This window comes from Manis pentadactyla, chromosome 13, assembly GCF_030020395.1.
Source record: "Manis pentadactyla isolate mManPen7 chromosome 13, mManPen7.hap1, whole genome shotgun sequence".
Taxonomy (NCBI): Eukaryota; Metazoa; Chordata; class Mammalia; order Pholidota; family Manidae; genus Manis; species Manis pentadactyla.
Window position 1 is genome coordinate 52,549,763 of NC_080031.1, and position 13,632 is coordinate 52,563,394.

Here is a 13,632-nt window from a genome sequence, read left to right on the forward strand (position 1 = left end):
GTGCTCAGGTTTCCTCTCCGCATCTCAGTTTCCATAAAAGAATTGCCATAGACAAAAGCAGATGATGTTTGCGGAAACAAATAAAGCTTTGTCTTGTAAATGACAATGACCTTCTAAATGCTAGTTCTTCTCTCTGAGATTTAGAACAAATGGTAGGAGGTTTCAGGTGGTGAAGCTGAAGAAGCATGTGCTAGACAGACAGAACTGAGATGGGATTCTCCGTAAAGCTCTGCTTATAGGTTACAATAAGAAACATATTTATAGACAGACACACAGGTTTATATAGAGCTTGTGTTACTTATATAAAGTTTGTGATTATATATATATATGTATGTATACATATAACTATTGTATGGGACTATAGAAATGATCAATTCTCACAATAAATGCTATAGATATTAACCCTCTAATAATATGTGTGTTTATTCATCTGTACCTGATAATATCCTAAGGACTTCCATTATTTCAACTCATTTAATACTGACCATACTTGAGATCAAATAGTATTGTCTTCTTTTCATGAGCAGTGGGCAGAGGAATGGTGGCTAGAGGATAATCTGGAGCCATAGCTGCAGGCCAGGCCCAGTCTGGGCAGCTTCCCATGCCCCCAGGATATCTAAAGGGTGGGTCCCTTGACCCTGTTCTGCACTCGTGGGTGTGTGGCTTGCTCTGCACAACCACTGAATCTCACAGCGTGGCCTGGTCCTATAGGTGAAAGGTATTCACATTTCGGTATGGATTTTCCCCAAATTATGTTTCAGTTACTTTCTAAATCTTTATTATATGGGATACATCTCCAAGAGTTGTGAAGATCCAGTTGGATCTTTAAACTAGAGAAGTTGATTCAAGTTTGACTTCTATAACCATGACAACAGCAACTAGCCCCTAGAAATAAGGACTTTTATCTTTTTTTTATGATTCACTTTCTATGTCTGCATAGAGCTAATCTCTTTATTTGTTGACAAACAACAATATCAGGAAATCACATAACCTTGAACTATGGCAACCTTAGTACATATTACAAATTCTTTTGATTCACAATTGTGAATTCTTAGTTCTCTGGTAATTACAGTTGAATTGAAGCAATTAAAATTGATATTAAATTAAATATCTGGAAATTAAAGTTGAATTACAGGTAATTTATAATCCAAGAATTTACCAGCCAATGAAATTTCTCCATTAGCACAACAGGTTTGCTGTGAATGAGAATATACACACTCAGTAAACATCCATCTCAGTCAGTCACATTGCATGAATGACCTATTAATCCCAAAGCTGTTCGTGGTCTAGGTGAAACCTCATGGATAACACCACCTGGATGGCTGACAACAACACCTGGATGGGCCCCTAATCTGGGTGGTCAGAGTTCATCCTGGTGGGAATCTTCAATCAATCCCAGCATCCAGCTCTCCTTTATGTGGTCATTTTCATGGTTTTCCTGATGGCTTTGTCTGGAAACAGCATCCTGATCCTTCTGATACGCTCTGAGGCCCGCCTCCACACCCCCATGTACTTTTTCATCAGCCAGTTTTCTCTCCTGGAAGTGACGTACATTTCCGTCACTGTGCCCAAGATGTTTGTGGACTGGGTCACGGGTGTGAACACGATCTCAGCCCCCGGACATGGGATGAAGATGTTCCTCTATTTGACACTGTTAGGTTCAGAATTTTTCCTCCTGGCCCCCGTAGCCTATGACCGCTATGCAGCCATCTGCCATCCTCTCCATTACCCTGTCCTCATGAACCACAGTGTGTGTCTCCTCTTAGTGTCTGGCTGCTGGGTCTTGGGATCCGTGGATGGCTTCATGCTCACCCCTGTCACCATGACCTTTCCGTTCTGAAGATCCTGGGAGATCCATCATTTCTTCTGTGAGGTCCCTGCTGTGATGAATGAAGCTCTTCTGCTCAGACATCTCCATCTATGAGACACTCATGTACCTCTGCTGCGTCCTCATGCTGCTCATCCCTGTGACCATCATTTCAGGCTCTTACTACTTCATCCTCCTCACCATCCACAGGATGAACTCGGCAGAGGACCGGAGGAAGGCCTTTGCCACCTGCTCCTCCCACATGACTGTGGTCACCCTCTTCTATTGGGCTGCCGTCTTCACCTACATGCTCCCCAGTTCCTACCACACCCTTGAGAAAGACATGGTGGTGTCTGTCTTTTACACCATACTCACTCCTGTGCTAAACCCTTTGATCTATAGTCTCATAAATAAGGCTCTAAAGAAAATGTTGAGGGTGGGACCTGTCTTTCAGGAAACTATAAAGTAAGACATTTTTGTACTGATGCTTTCTTTTTATTCACTCTAACATGAGAATGGTCTTATGCCAATGGTGTTCCTCAGATTCTCAAACCACGATGTGCCATCCCACATTTATCCATGTTGGAGGACTTGTTTCATTGAACTGGTAAGGTCTTTGTACACACCTGCATTCAAAATATTTATACAGTTGTACTGGGTCCATGTTACATTTTTCAGAAGTTGATAACTGCATTGTGATTCTGTGAGAGGATATTAATATTCATAGGAAATACATAATGAAAATATTTAGAGAGCAAAGGTCCTGAAGTGTGAAACTGATCAAAAAGAGGGAGAGGGAAAAAGAGATATAATGAAGCAAAAGGGGAATAATGTTATCAGCGAGACTATGTAGAAGGCATGTAAGTGTCAATCATAATATTATTCATGCTACTTTTCTGTAAAATTTGAAATTACTTGAAAATAAAGGATAAAGTGTCTTCCTTTTCTCTCTCACTTAGCTCCTGTTTTCTGTTGGTGTCAGTGTAAATGACATACCTTAGACATGATGCTCCTGTTATTGTGGCTGAGTGTCCCTGTGACAGCACAGTCACCTACCTGCCTTTGTGGGGGCTTCTTCGTTCTTCGTGGTCCTTCCCCAAAGGCACAGAGCAGATGTAGGCTGGGGACCCAAGAGCCCAAAGATAACATGGGAAAAGCATTCCGGTGACTGTTCCAGGGAAGAGTACCTCCTTTCCTACTTTACTTTATAGCCTCATCTCTTGACCCTTTATGATCCAGGTTTTCAAAGCCAGTAGTAAAATTATAAGAACTGCAGTTTAGAAATGTTAAAATGTATAATCAATTCGAGAAGTGCAAAACGGAAGGTGTGGAGGCCAGGTGATTTGGGATGATGAGTTAAATGGTGTCAGTGTCAGAGGAATGGATTGTACATTAATGTCACATTGGATTAGGGGTATCTGGGGCAAGCACGGCCTTATTGAATGTGTTCTATAAAACCACAAACTCAGTTACATCTACCAGTTTCCAAATGGCTGTGTCAACTTGTGATTTCTCAAGTGGTTTCAAAAGTACAGATTTTTGTTTACTCTTGACACATTCCATTACTTCATAAGCTAAATTAGTGTCTCACAGTATTTGGGGAAACAAAATTGGAAAAGAAGTTTACAATATTTTTGTTGCAGTGAAACAGAATAAATAAAATATATAGAATCCTTAACTTTTAGAAGGATTGAGAAATGCCCATGTCACCCTCAGTTTGGTGGACCACAGTGATACATACATTTGATGATTCCATTTAAAATGCCCTAGTCATGGGGACCAGAATGGAATAAAACAAAACAAAATGTGGTGTTGAACAATATTCTTAAAAGAAGACTTTTCACTCTATCTCAGGGATAAAAAGATTGTGATAAAAATATTTTTAGAATGACAAATCATTTTTTAAATAAAGTGATCAAAATATAACTTTCCATATCCTCTATTAATAAAGGTTCACAAGAATTGTGCAGTTGGGAAAACTCATTCAAATTGTGTATGACATATAATACTCTGACTTCCTTGAAATGAAGGAACAATTATAGGTCAAAATTTCTTGAATATAGGGTGAAAAGAATAAATGGAAGTTTCCAGCATTCACGTGTACTTGCTTACAATGACACATAAGTATTTGTGCACTGAAGTGGTTTAAAATTTTCAAACTTCACAATGCATTCCTGTTTATGCTCACCATCATCTGGCCAAACAAATCACTTCTACCTGTAAACACAAGCCTTTAGCCCTTAGTGTTCCTATATCTACTAAAGGATATTAAGGACTAAGACTGAAATTCTTACCAAATAGGAGTAAACCAACATGGATTAGGTGAAGAAAACTGTGTTGTTTTTTCACAAATGTTTTCTTTTAAAGGGTGTTCAAAAGTCTCAAGAAATAGGAGGAGCAAAATAAGTTTTCTAGGAATGACTCAGGAAGTAAGGTTTAATAAAAACAATTGGATGCACTGGAATTCATATTTAATGTAATTTTGATTGCCTATTTTTCCTCTTTATTATTTTATAACTAAGTTTAGTAATAAATTATAACATTTATATATCTGTGTCAGTGTGACAGTGAGTTCAGAAAATGAAAACTATATTACAAAGCTATAGTAATCAAAATATTATGGTGCTAGCACAAGAACAAACCCATAGAACAATGGAACAGAATAGAAAGCCCAGGAATAAACCCACACATATATGGTCAATTCATATATGATAAAGGAACCATGAATATAGAATGGGGAAAATACAGTATTTTCAGAAAACGGTGTTTGGAAAACAGGACATCTACATGCAAGAGAATGAACATGGATTACTGTCTAACTCCACATACAAAACTAAACGCATAATGGATTAAGGACCAAAATGTAACACATAAAGCCATAAAACTCTTAGAAGAAAATATAGGCAAAAATCTCTTGAACATAAACATGAGCAATTTATTTTGTGGACACATCTCCTCAGGCAAGGGAAACAAAAGCAAATATGAATAAGTGAACTTACATTAAACTAAAAAGCAAAAAATGCCATCAACAGAGCAAAATGGTAACTTAGAGTATGGAAGAATATATTCATAAATGACTTATTTGTTAAGGGGTTAATATCCAAAATATGTAAAGAACTCATATGATTCAAGACCAAAAAATCCCAAATAACCCAATTTAAAAAATAGGCAGAAAATCTGAGTAGACATTTTTCCAAAGAAGAAATACAAATGGCCAGAAGGCACATAAAAAGATGCTCCACATTATTAATCATCAGGAAAATGCAAATCAAAACTACAATGAGATATCACCTCACACGAGACAAAATGGCCACTGTCCAAAAGACAAGAAACAACAAGTGTCGGTGAGCATGCGGAAAAAAGGGGAGCCTCCTACACTTTTCATGGGAAATTCAACTGGTGCAGCCACTGTGAAAAACAGTATGGTGGCTCCTCAATAAACTAAAAATAGAAATATTATAAGTCCCAGTAATTCCACTTTTAGGAATTTACCTAAAGAAAACAAAATATTTTATTGGAAAAGATATATGCATCCGTATGTTTACTGCCACATTATTTACAATGGCCAAGATATGGAAGCAACCAATGTGTTCATTAATAGATGAATGGATAAAGAAGATGTAGTACATATTCACAATGGAATACTATTCAGCCATAAAAAAGAAAGAAATCCTGGCTTTTGTGACAACATGGATGGACATAGAGGGTGTTAGTAAGCGAAATAAGTCAGGCAGAGAGAAATAAATACCATATTACTTCACTTACATGTAGAAACTGAAAAAATAAAACGAACAAAACACCAGTAGACTCATAGACTCTGAGAAGTGACTGGTAGTTACCATGGGGAAGGAGATAGGCTGTGAATGTGTAGTGCGTGAAGCAGAATAAGAGTCAAAAATTCTTAATCATAGTGAAAATTGGTTATGGGGATGGAAGTGCAGAATATATAGACAATTGTTCTGTAACATCTTTCCATGTTGACAGATAGTAACTGTACTAGTTTGGGTGAAGATTTAATAATGTGTGTAGCTGTTGAATCACTGTTTTATACCTGACACCAATTTAATATTGTGTATCAACCATACCTCAATAAAAAACTAAAATATAAACTTAAAAAGTTACAGCTAAGAACCCTGGAGCTGTGTAATTCATACTTCTTTTTTAATGCCGAAATCAAGTATCTACCAAGAGCATGTTTTTTAATTCAGCAACCTATCTTGAGTATCTTACCAGTTCCATGCATACAGACAAGGTTCTATTTCATAGAAAACATGTCAATTAAAAAAAATTAACCATTAATAATAATAATAATAATAATAATAATAATACATTGTCTAATAAATTCATAATCATTTATTAGCTAAAACTTTATCTTTTATATCCATTGTTTTTCACATATATCATTATTTTTGTAACACAGATTCCCAGGTGTTTATTGTTTAAATATCAATGAATCTGACACATAGTGCTAACTTGAATAATATAAAATTCCACACTAATTTAGTTCCCACCATTTATGAATTAAGACGAAGTGTTTCCCATAATCCCATTTTGCCCTATCCTCCCCTTCCAGTGTCTGCTCCTCCATGTCTGCTCTGCAACCACAGGGGGCTGCTTGTCCTCTATGGTTTGTTCATATGTCCTCTATGCCTTCTCTATGGTTTGTTCAATGACAGACCCCTGCAGGTGCCTGAAAGTAGAGCAGACTGAGGTCTGGGTATTGACTCCCTCAGCACCACCTCTGCCCAGATGAGACTGACCTGGCCCAGTCCATTCACCAGGGGCCCAGGTGTCACCAGTGGTCATCCCCCTGCAGCTTCAGCTGTCACGGGTCCTGGAAACCACTGCTCCTCCTTCAGTCCCTGGGGTCCAAGGCTGGAGAGAGCTTCCCTGTGTGGATGGCTTTGGGTCATTTTCCACCTGCTGGTGAAAATCCTTACCCTGCTCATCCTTCTTCTTTTTCAATCCTGATGTAATCACTCATCAGTATTGGCTATATGTGGCAGATTTTCCAATATTATTGATTGCATAGGGATTTATAGTTGGTTTACACTTCTCAAATTTTGATTTAGAATCTTTCATACATTCATCACCTGTATCATTTCTTAAGCTCTGAGTGACTCTTTAATACCTTTGCTTATTTTTTGACTAGTTTGCTATCTAGGTTGTTTGTCTCTTGCCTATTGCTAATATTAATCCTTTATTATATATGTTGTGTTTTTCCACAGATGAGACTTACAACATGTTTAATGTTTTCTTATTGTGCAGATATTTTTACCAGTGTTGAATATATCATCCATCTTCCTGGTTTGGAATTTCATACCTTGTTTAGAAAGGCCTCCTTGAGCCCAGTAACTAAAGTTTCTATTTCTACATTTTTATGTGCAACTCATTAATCTACATGAATTTATTTTTAGCATACTGTGTGATGTACACATAATAGTATTTATTTGTTGAGGTAAAATTCAATAAAAATAAACAGTTAAACCATTTTAAAGTGTATGGCTGAGTGGCTTTTAGTACATTCACAATGCTGTTCAACCATCACCAATATCAAATTCCCAGAAAGAGATAAAAGAGAGACAGAGAAGGCTGGGTGGATACATATTAACTTTAAGGAATTGCCTTGCAAGATTATGGGAGCTAGAAAGTCTATTTGTAAGTGCACACATTTGTGGGAAATAAGATGATATTTGATGCATACTTGAGAATGAAGTCTTCAGGACAAGCCAGCAGACTAGAAATGTAGGCAGTATTTCAATTTTACAGTCTTTATGTAGAATTCCTTCTCTGGGAACCCTTAGTGGCTCTTAAGGTCTTCAATCTGATATGAGCCCCCTTCATATTATGGGGATATTCTGCTTTATTTATTGTCTGATGATTTTTATTTTTATTTACTTTGAATAACTAGAGTTCAATTTGTTAAATGGACAAATTTGCAACCCTAGTTCTCTCTTAACTTCGAATCCTGCATATAAATATTTTGTGTTTAGCTTGGAACAGATTTTATCAGTCAATTTTAAGAGATTTTTGAAAGATATTTGTTTCAATTTCTAAATATAATTAATCAAATACAATTCAAATGATATTTATTGCATTCATATATTTAATGTTTTGACTCTGATTTCCTTTGGAGATGGAATAAATAGAAGAGACACTGCATGAGAGTCTTCTGAGATTTCAGTAGGTTTGGACTTCCGGGTCTGGTGTTGCTTACGTAATCACTGGTTTGCTTGAGATCGGGGGAATTTTCATAGTGTGTGATATACTTCAATAAATTATCTTATACATGATAAAGGAAAGCTATGGATATTTAATATGTACAACTTGATGGGCTTGGCTGTAAGAATGTATCTGTGAAACCATCATCACAATTAATAAACTTATCCATTACTTACAAACGTTTCCATCCACCTCAATTTTTTGTTTTATTTTGATTTTACTTTATAGTAAGAGCATTTACATTAGATCTATAGATCTATACTCTGTAAATTTTGAGACTTATAATACAGTACTGTTAATTATGTCAATTTTGTTTTGCCCTTGATTTCTAGATCTCTAGGATTTACTCATTTTGTGTAACCAAAACTATCTACCCTTTGACCAATATCTCCCAATTTTACTTTCCACCCAGACCATGGGAAATATCATTCTCTCTGATCATATATGTTTGATTAATTTAGATTCTGCATATATGTGAAATAATGCAGTATTTCTGCTTCTGTATCTGACTTATTTCATTTAGCATGAAATCCTCCAGACCCATCCAGACATAGTCACAAATGTCAAGATTTCCTTCTTTTTTTAGGGCTAAATAATATTCTGTTGTATACCACATTCCATCCATAAGCATGGGCTATATCTTTATTTATTTGTGTCTTCTTTTATTTCTTTTATCATTGTCTTACAGTTTTCAGAGTACAGGTTTTTCACCTAGTTAGTTTTATTCCTAGGTGTTTTATTATTTTTGATGCAATAGGGAATGGAGTTGTTTTCCTGATTTCTCTTTCTGCTAGTTCATTGTTAGTATATGGAAGTGCAACAGATTTCTGTATATTGGTTTTGCATTCTGCTACTTTGCTGAATTTGGTTATTAGTTCTCATACTTTTTCAGTGGAGTCTTTTGATTCATGATACCATGTCATCGCCAACTACTGATAATTTGTTCTTTCCTTACCATTTTGGATGACTTTTATCTCTTTATCAGCCTGATTGCCATGGCTAAGACTTCCAATACTATGTTGAATAAAAGTGGGAAGACTGGGCATCCCTGTCCTTTTCTTCATCTTAGATGGTCATTTTGTTTTTTCATGTAGCTGGTGTCTGGGTTTATATCAATGTGTTCTGAAAAAATGCTGCTACAATATCAATCTTTTTTAATTTATTGAGAGACTTTTTGTGTCCTTTTATGTGGTCTATTCTGGAGAACCCTGCATGGGCACTTGAGGAAAATATGTATACTGCTTCTTTTGCATGCAATGTTCTGTATGTATCTATTAAGTCCATCTTGTGTAATGTGTTATTTAGTGCTTCTCTTTCCTCATTTATTATCTGTCTGGATGATCTATCTACTGATGTAATTGGGGTGTTAAAATCCCTTATAGTGATTGTGTTGTTATTTCCCCCTTTAATTCTCTTAGTATTTGCTTTATATATTTGGTGCTTCTATGGTGGGTGCTTCAATATTTACAGTGGTTACATCCTCTTGTTGAGATATGACTATATCTCTATCTCTAACTATAACTGATCTCCATATCATTATGAAATGTCCATCTCTCATTTCTTTCTTTGTCTTGAAGTCTGTTTTGTCTGATATAAGTACTGCTATTGCTTGGTTTTTTTCTCCCTTTCATTTGCATGAAATATCTTTTTACATCTCTTAATGTTCAGTCTGTGTATGTCTTTAGACCTGAAATGAATCTTTTTCAGGCAGCTTATAATGGTTTTTATTTCTTTATCTATTCTGCCATCTTATGTCTTTTTATTGGTGTGTTTAGTGCATTAACATTTAAAGCAAATATTGATGTATATGTATTTATTTCCATTTTATAATTGTTTTCTGGTTGTTTTTGTAGTTCCTCTGTTCCTTTCTTCCTCTCTTATTTGATGGTTTCTTTGGTGCTATGGTTGGATATCTTTAGAAAAAAATTTTGTGTATCTTTATACAGAATTTTAGGCTTTTGGTTTGTGGTTACCACAATGGTCAGAGAATATAATATGTGACAGTCTATATTTCATTGGTGGTTGCTCTATTTCAAAAACAGTCTGTAAGTACTATTTTTAAGTTCTTCTTCCTCCACCACATTTTCTTGTACAAGATGTTATAATCTACATCTTTTGTGTATCCATGCTTTCTTTCGGTTTCCATTTGTATGTGAGCTTGTACGTGTTTTTAAACTTCATCTAGTGAGCCTCCCTACAGCAGCATACAGTTGGGACATTTTCTTTTTAATCCATTCACTCTATGTTTATTTGTTAGTTAGTTAAATCCAATCATATCTAAAGTAATTATTGATAGGTAAAACTTACTAATTCCGTCTTATAAATTGTTTCCTGGCTCTTTTCTCATTCTTTTGTTCCAACCTTCTCATTTCTTGCCTTTATAAATTAATCATTCTGAATTGGTATACTTTGATTCTCTTCTTTTTATCTTTTGTTTATCCACAGTGGGATTTGCTCTGCGGTTATCTTGAGGACTAAAGAAAACATAACAATATACTTTAAGCTGATAACTACCTAATTTTGATCACAATCCAAAATTCTACCCTCTATGTAGTTTGTGAATTTGATGCATAATTTATAATATTTTATATTGTGTATCCTTAAAAATGTAGCTATGGTTACATTTAACACTTTTATCCTTTGACCTTTTAATAGTGTTAAGTGATTAACACGCTACAATTTCGGTTTTGGTGTGAATTAAAATATGTGCTTACATTTAACAGTGTGTCATATATTTCTGCATATTTTCATGTTATTAGTTAGCCTTTTTTCATTGCCTCTTAATGACTTTCATCATTATTTGTAATGCTAGATACTTTTGAACAATTCCATTAGGTTTCATTTGGGAAAGTATGTAGGCATTTTTGAGGGATAACTTTGGTGTATAAAGTATTTTGGATTGGTAATTATTTTGTCTTTCAGATCTTAGAATATATCATCCTATTCTCTCCTGGTCTGCAGTGCTTTTGTTGGAAAGTCTGTTGATAGCCTTAGAGGGTTCTCTTGAATGTGAGGAATTTTTTCTTCCTCCTTTTAAATTTCACTCTTTGCCTTTGTTTTTTGACAGTTCTGTTATATAATGCCTTGTTGAAGATCGTTTTGGGTCACAGGCTTGGCTCTGCTAACGAGTTACTGACTGAACCAGGAAAGGACTCTGTGGCCAGTGCAGACCCCTGAGCATCCTGAGCAGTCACACGTGGAGAATATCCTGCATCTCAGAGGAAGTGGTCGCCCTGGCTCTCATTGCTCCTCCTGCAGCCCCGGGCGAGAGCACGTTCTAGACCCACTGAGGTTGGAAGTGAAGCCTGCCTCTGACCCATGCAGGAGACACAGGCGAGATGAGAACCTGCCCACGCTGCCACCCAGTGGTAGTGGAGGGAACTGGAACCCCTCACCATACAGCATGTCTCTCCTGAGGAAAGTGCTTCTGGCGCGGGCCAGTTCAGTTTTCAGAGTTCTATGTCTCTTCTCATCTGATTTTCAACTTTCCAGTTGTTTTATGGAGGTCTCTTTTCACTTAACTCAGTGCCTTTGAATTTAAATCTTTGCCTTTCTGGTCTTCATTTACTATTTATTGGCTGGGTAATTTTAGCAAATCATTTAAATGTCTTATTCTCAAATTAATAAGATCAAAAGTACTCTCTTAGCTCCAGTTTCCCCAGGAATAAAAGGGATCCACATATTTAATAAGTAGGTTTGTTTTAGGGATCCATTTAACAATGCACAGGAAAGGACTGTGAGACCTTTTAAAAATAACCCAAGCACAACCAGTGCTCACAGATGGCTAACAGTGTCTGCACTAGGCTATGTTTTAAAGGTTTAGGTACAACTGACTAATCTCTCTCTCTCTCACTAACTCTCATTCATTTAAAATTTTTTTTGTAAGAACATTTAACATGAGACCTAACCTCTTATGTTTATTTACTTATTTATTGACATACAAAAACTGTAAATAGTCAGTGAATACAACTGGATGAGTTTGGAGATGAATATACACCCTAAAACCATCTTCCAAAATTTCATTACTATTACTTATTACTATTTATTATTATTATTATTATTATGAAAATGATGATGATAATAGTACTTAAGATTTACCCTCAGCAAATTTTTAAGTATACAGTACAGTATTGGTAACTATAGGTGTTGTGATATACACTAGTACTGTAGGACTGATTAATCTTACATAACCACAGTTTTATACCCTTTGACTAATAACACCCTGTTTTCCCCTCCCCACAGTTCCTGGAAATCACTGTTCTACTCTCTGTACCTATGAATTTGACTATTTCAGATTCCTCATATAAGTGCTATTATGTAGTTTGTGTCTGGCTTATTTCACTTGACATAATGTCCTTCAGGCTTATACATGTAAAATGGCAGGATTTTCTTCTTTTATAAAGCTGAATAATGTATCTTTTTATGTATAATACACATTTTCTCTACCCATTAACCTGTCGATGAATACTTACATTTCTTCCATGTCATGGCTATTGTGAATAATGTTGCAATAAATATGGGTGCAGATATTTCTTTGAGATCCAGATGTAAATTCCTTTAGATATACCCAGAAATGTGTCTCTATGTGAAATGGTAATTTTATTTTTAATTTTTTGAGAAACTTTTATATTTGGTTTTTCTTTTCTTTTTTCTATTGACTTTATGGATTCCTTATATATGTCAACTCTTAATCAGATATATGGCCTGCAAATGTTTTTCCCAAATTTGCTGGGCCATTTTACAGTTCCTCCAACAGTGTACACATCCTCTTTTCCCAAATCCTCACCAACAGTTGTTGTCCATTGTATTTTTTATAGTAGCCATTCAAAGCAGTATTAATGATATCTCATGTAGTTTTGATTTTCATTTCCCTAATAATGTTGAGCATCTTCCATACATCTGTTGGGCATTTGCATTGTCTCCTTTGAAGAAGTATGTATTCAGTTCCTTTCCCCATTAAAAAAAATAAGATTATTATTATTATTGGGTTTTGGATTTATTTTTTCTATTGACTTTATGGATTCCTTATATATGTTAACTATTAATCAGATATATGGCCTGCAAATATTTTCTCCCATTCTGTAGGTTGAATTTTCATTTTGGTAATGGTTTATTTTATGAAGCCTCCAGTAATGCCAGTGTTCAGAACTTTTCCCCTGTGTTCTTCTAGGAGTTTTAGAATTTCAGATCTTACACATTTTCAGTCTTAAATGCATTTTGAGTTAATTATATGTGGGGTAAAATGAGCCCAATTTCATTCTATTAACATGTGGATATTTAGTATTATTGGCATCTTTGTTGAAGATCAGTTGACTGTATATGCATAGATTTGTTTCTGGGCTCTCTGTTTTGTTTCATTACTCTGTATCTCTGTTTTTATGCCAGTACCATATTCATTTTTACTACTGCAGTTTTGCAACACAGTTTGAAATCAGTAAGCGTTATGCCTACTGCTTTGTTCTTATGGTTTGAAATCGCTTTAGCTATTTGGGATCTTCTGTGTTCCAATATGAATTAAAGGATAGCTTTTTATATTTTTTTAAAGGCCACTGATATTTTGATAGAGATTACATTGAGTCTATAAGTCCTCTTGGATAGTATGG

General features: G+C 35.5%; 1 pseudogene; it reads left to right on the top strand.

Annotated features, from left to right (window-relative positions):
- Positions 1-1,300: 1,300 nt before the first annotated feature.
- LOC118913228 (olfactory receptor 2T29-like) lies at positions 1,301-2,276 on the top strand (annotated as a pseudogene).
- The last annotated feature ends 11,356 nt before the right edge of the window (positions 2,277-13,632 follow it).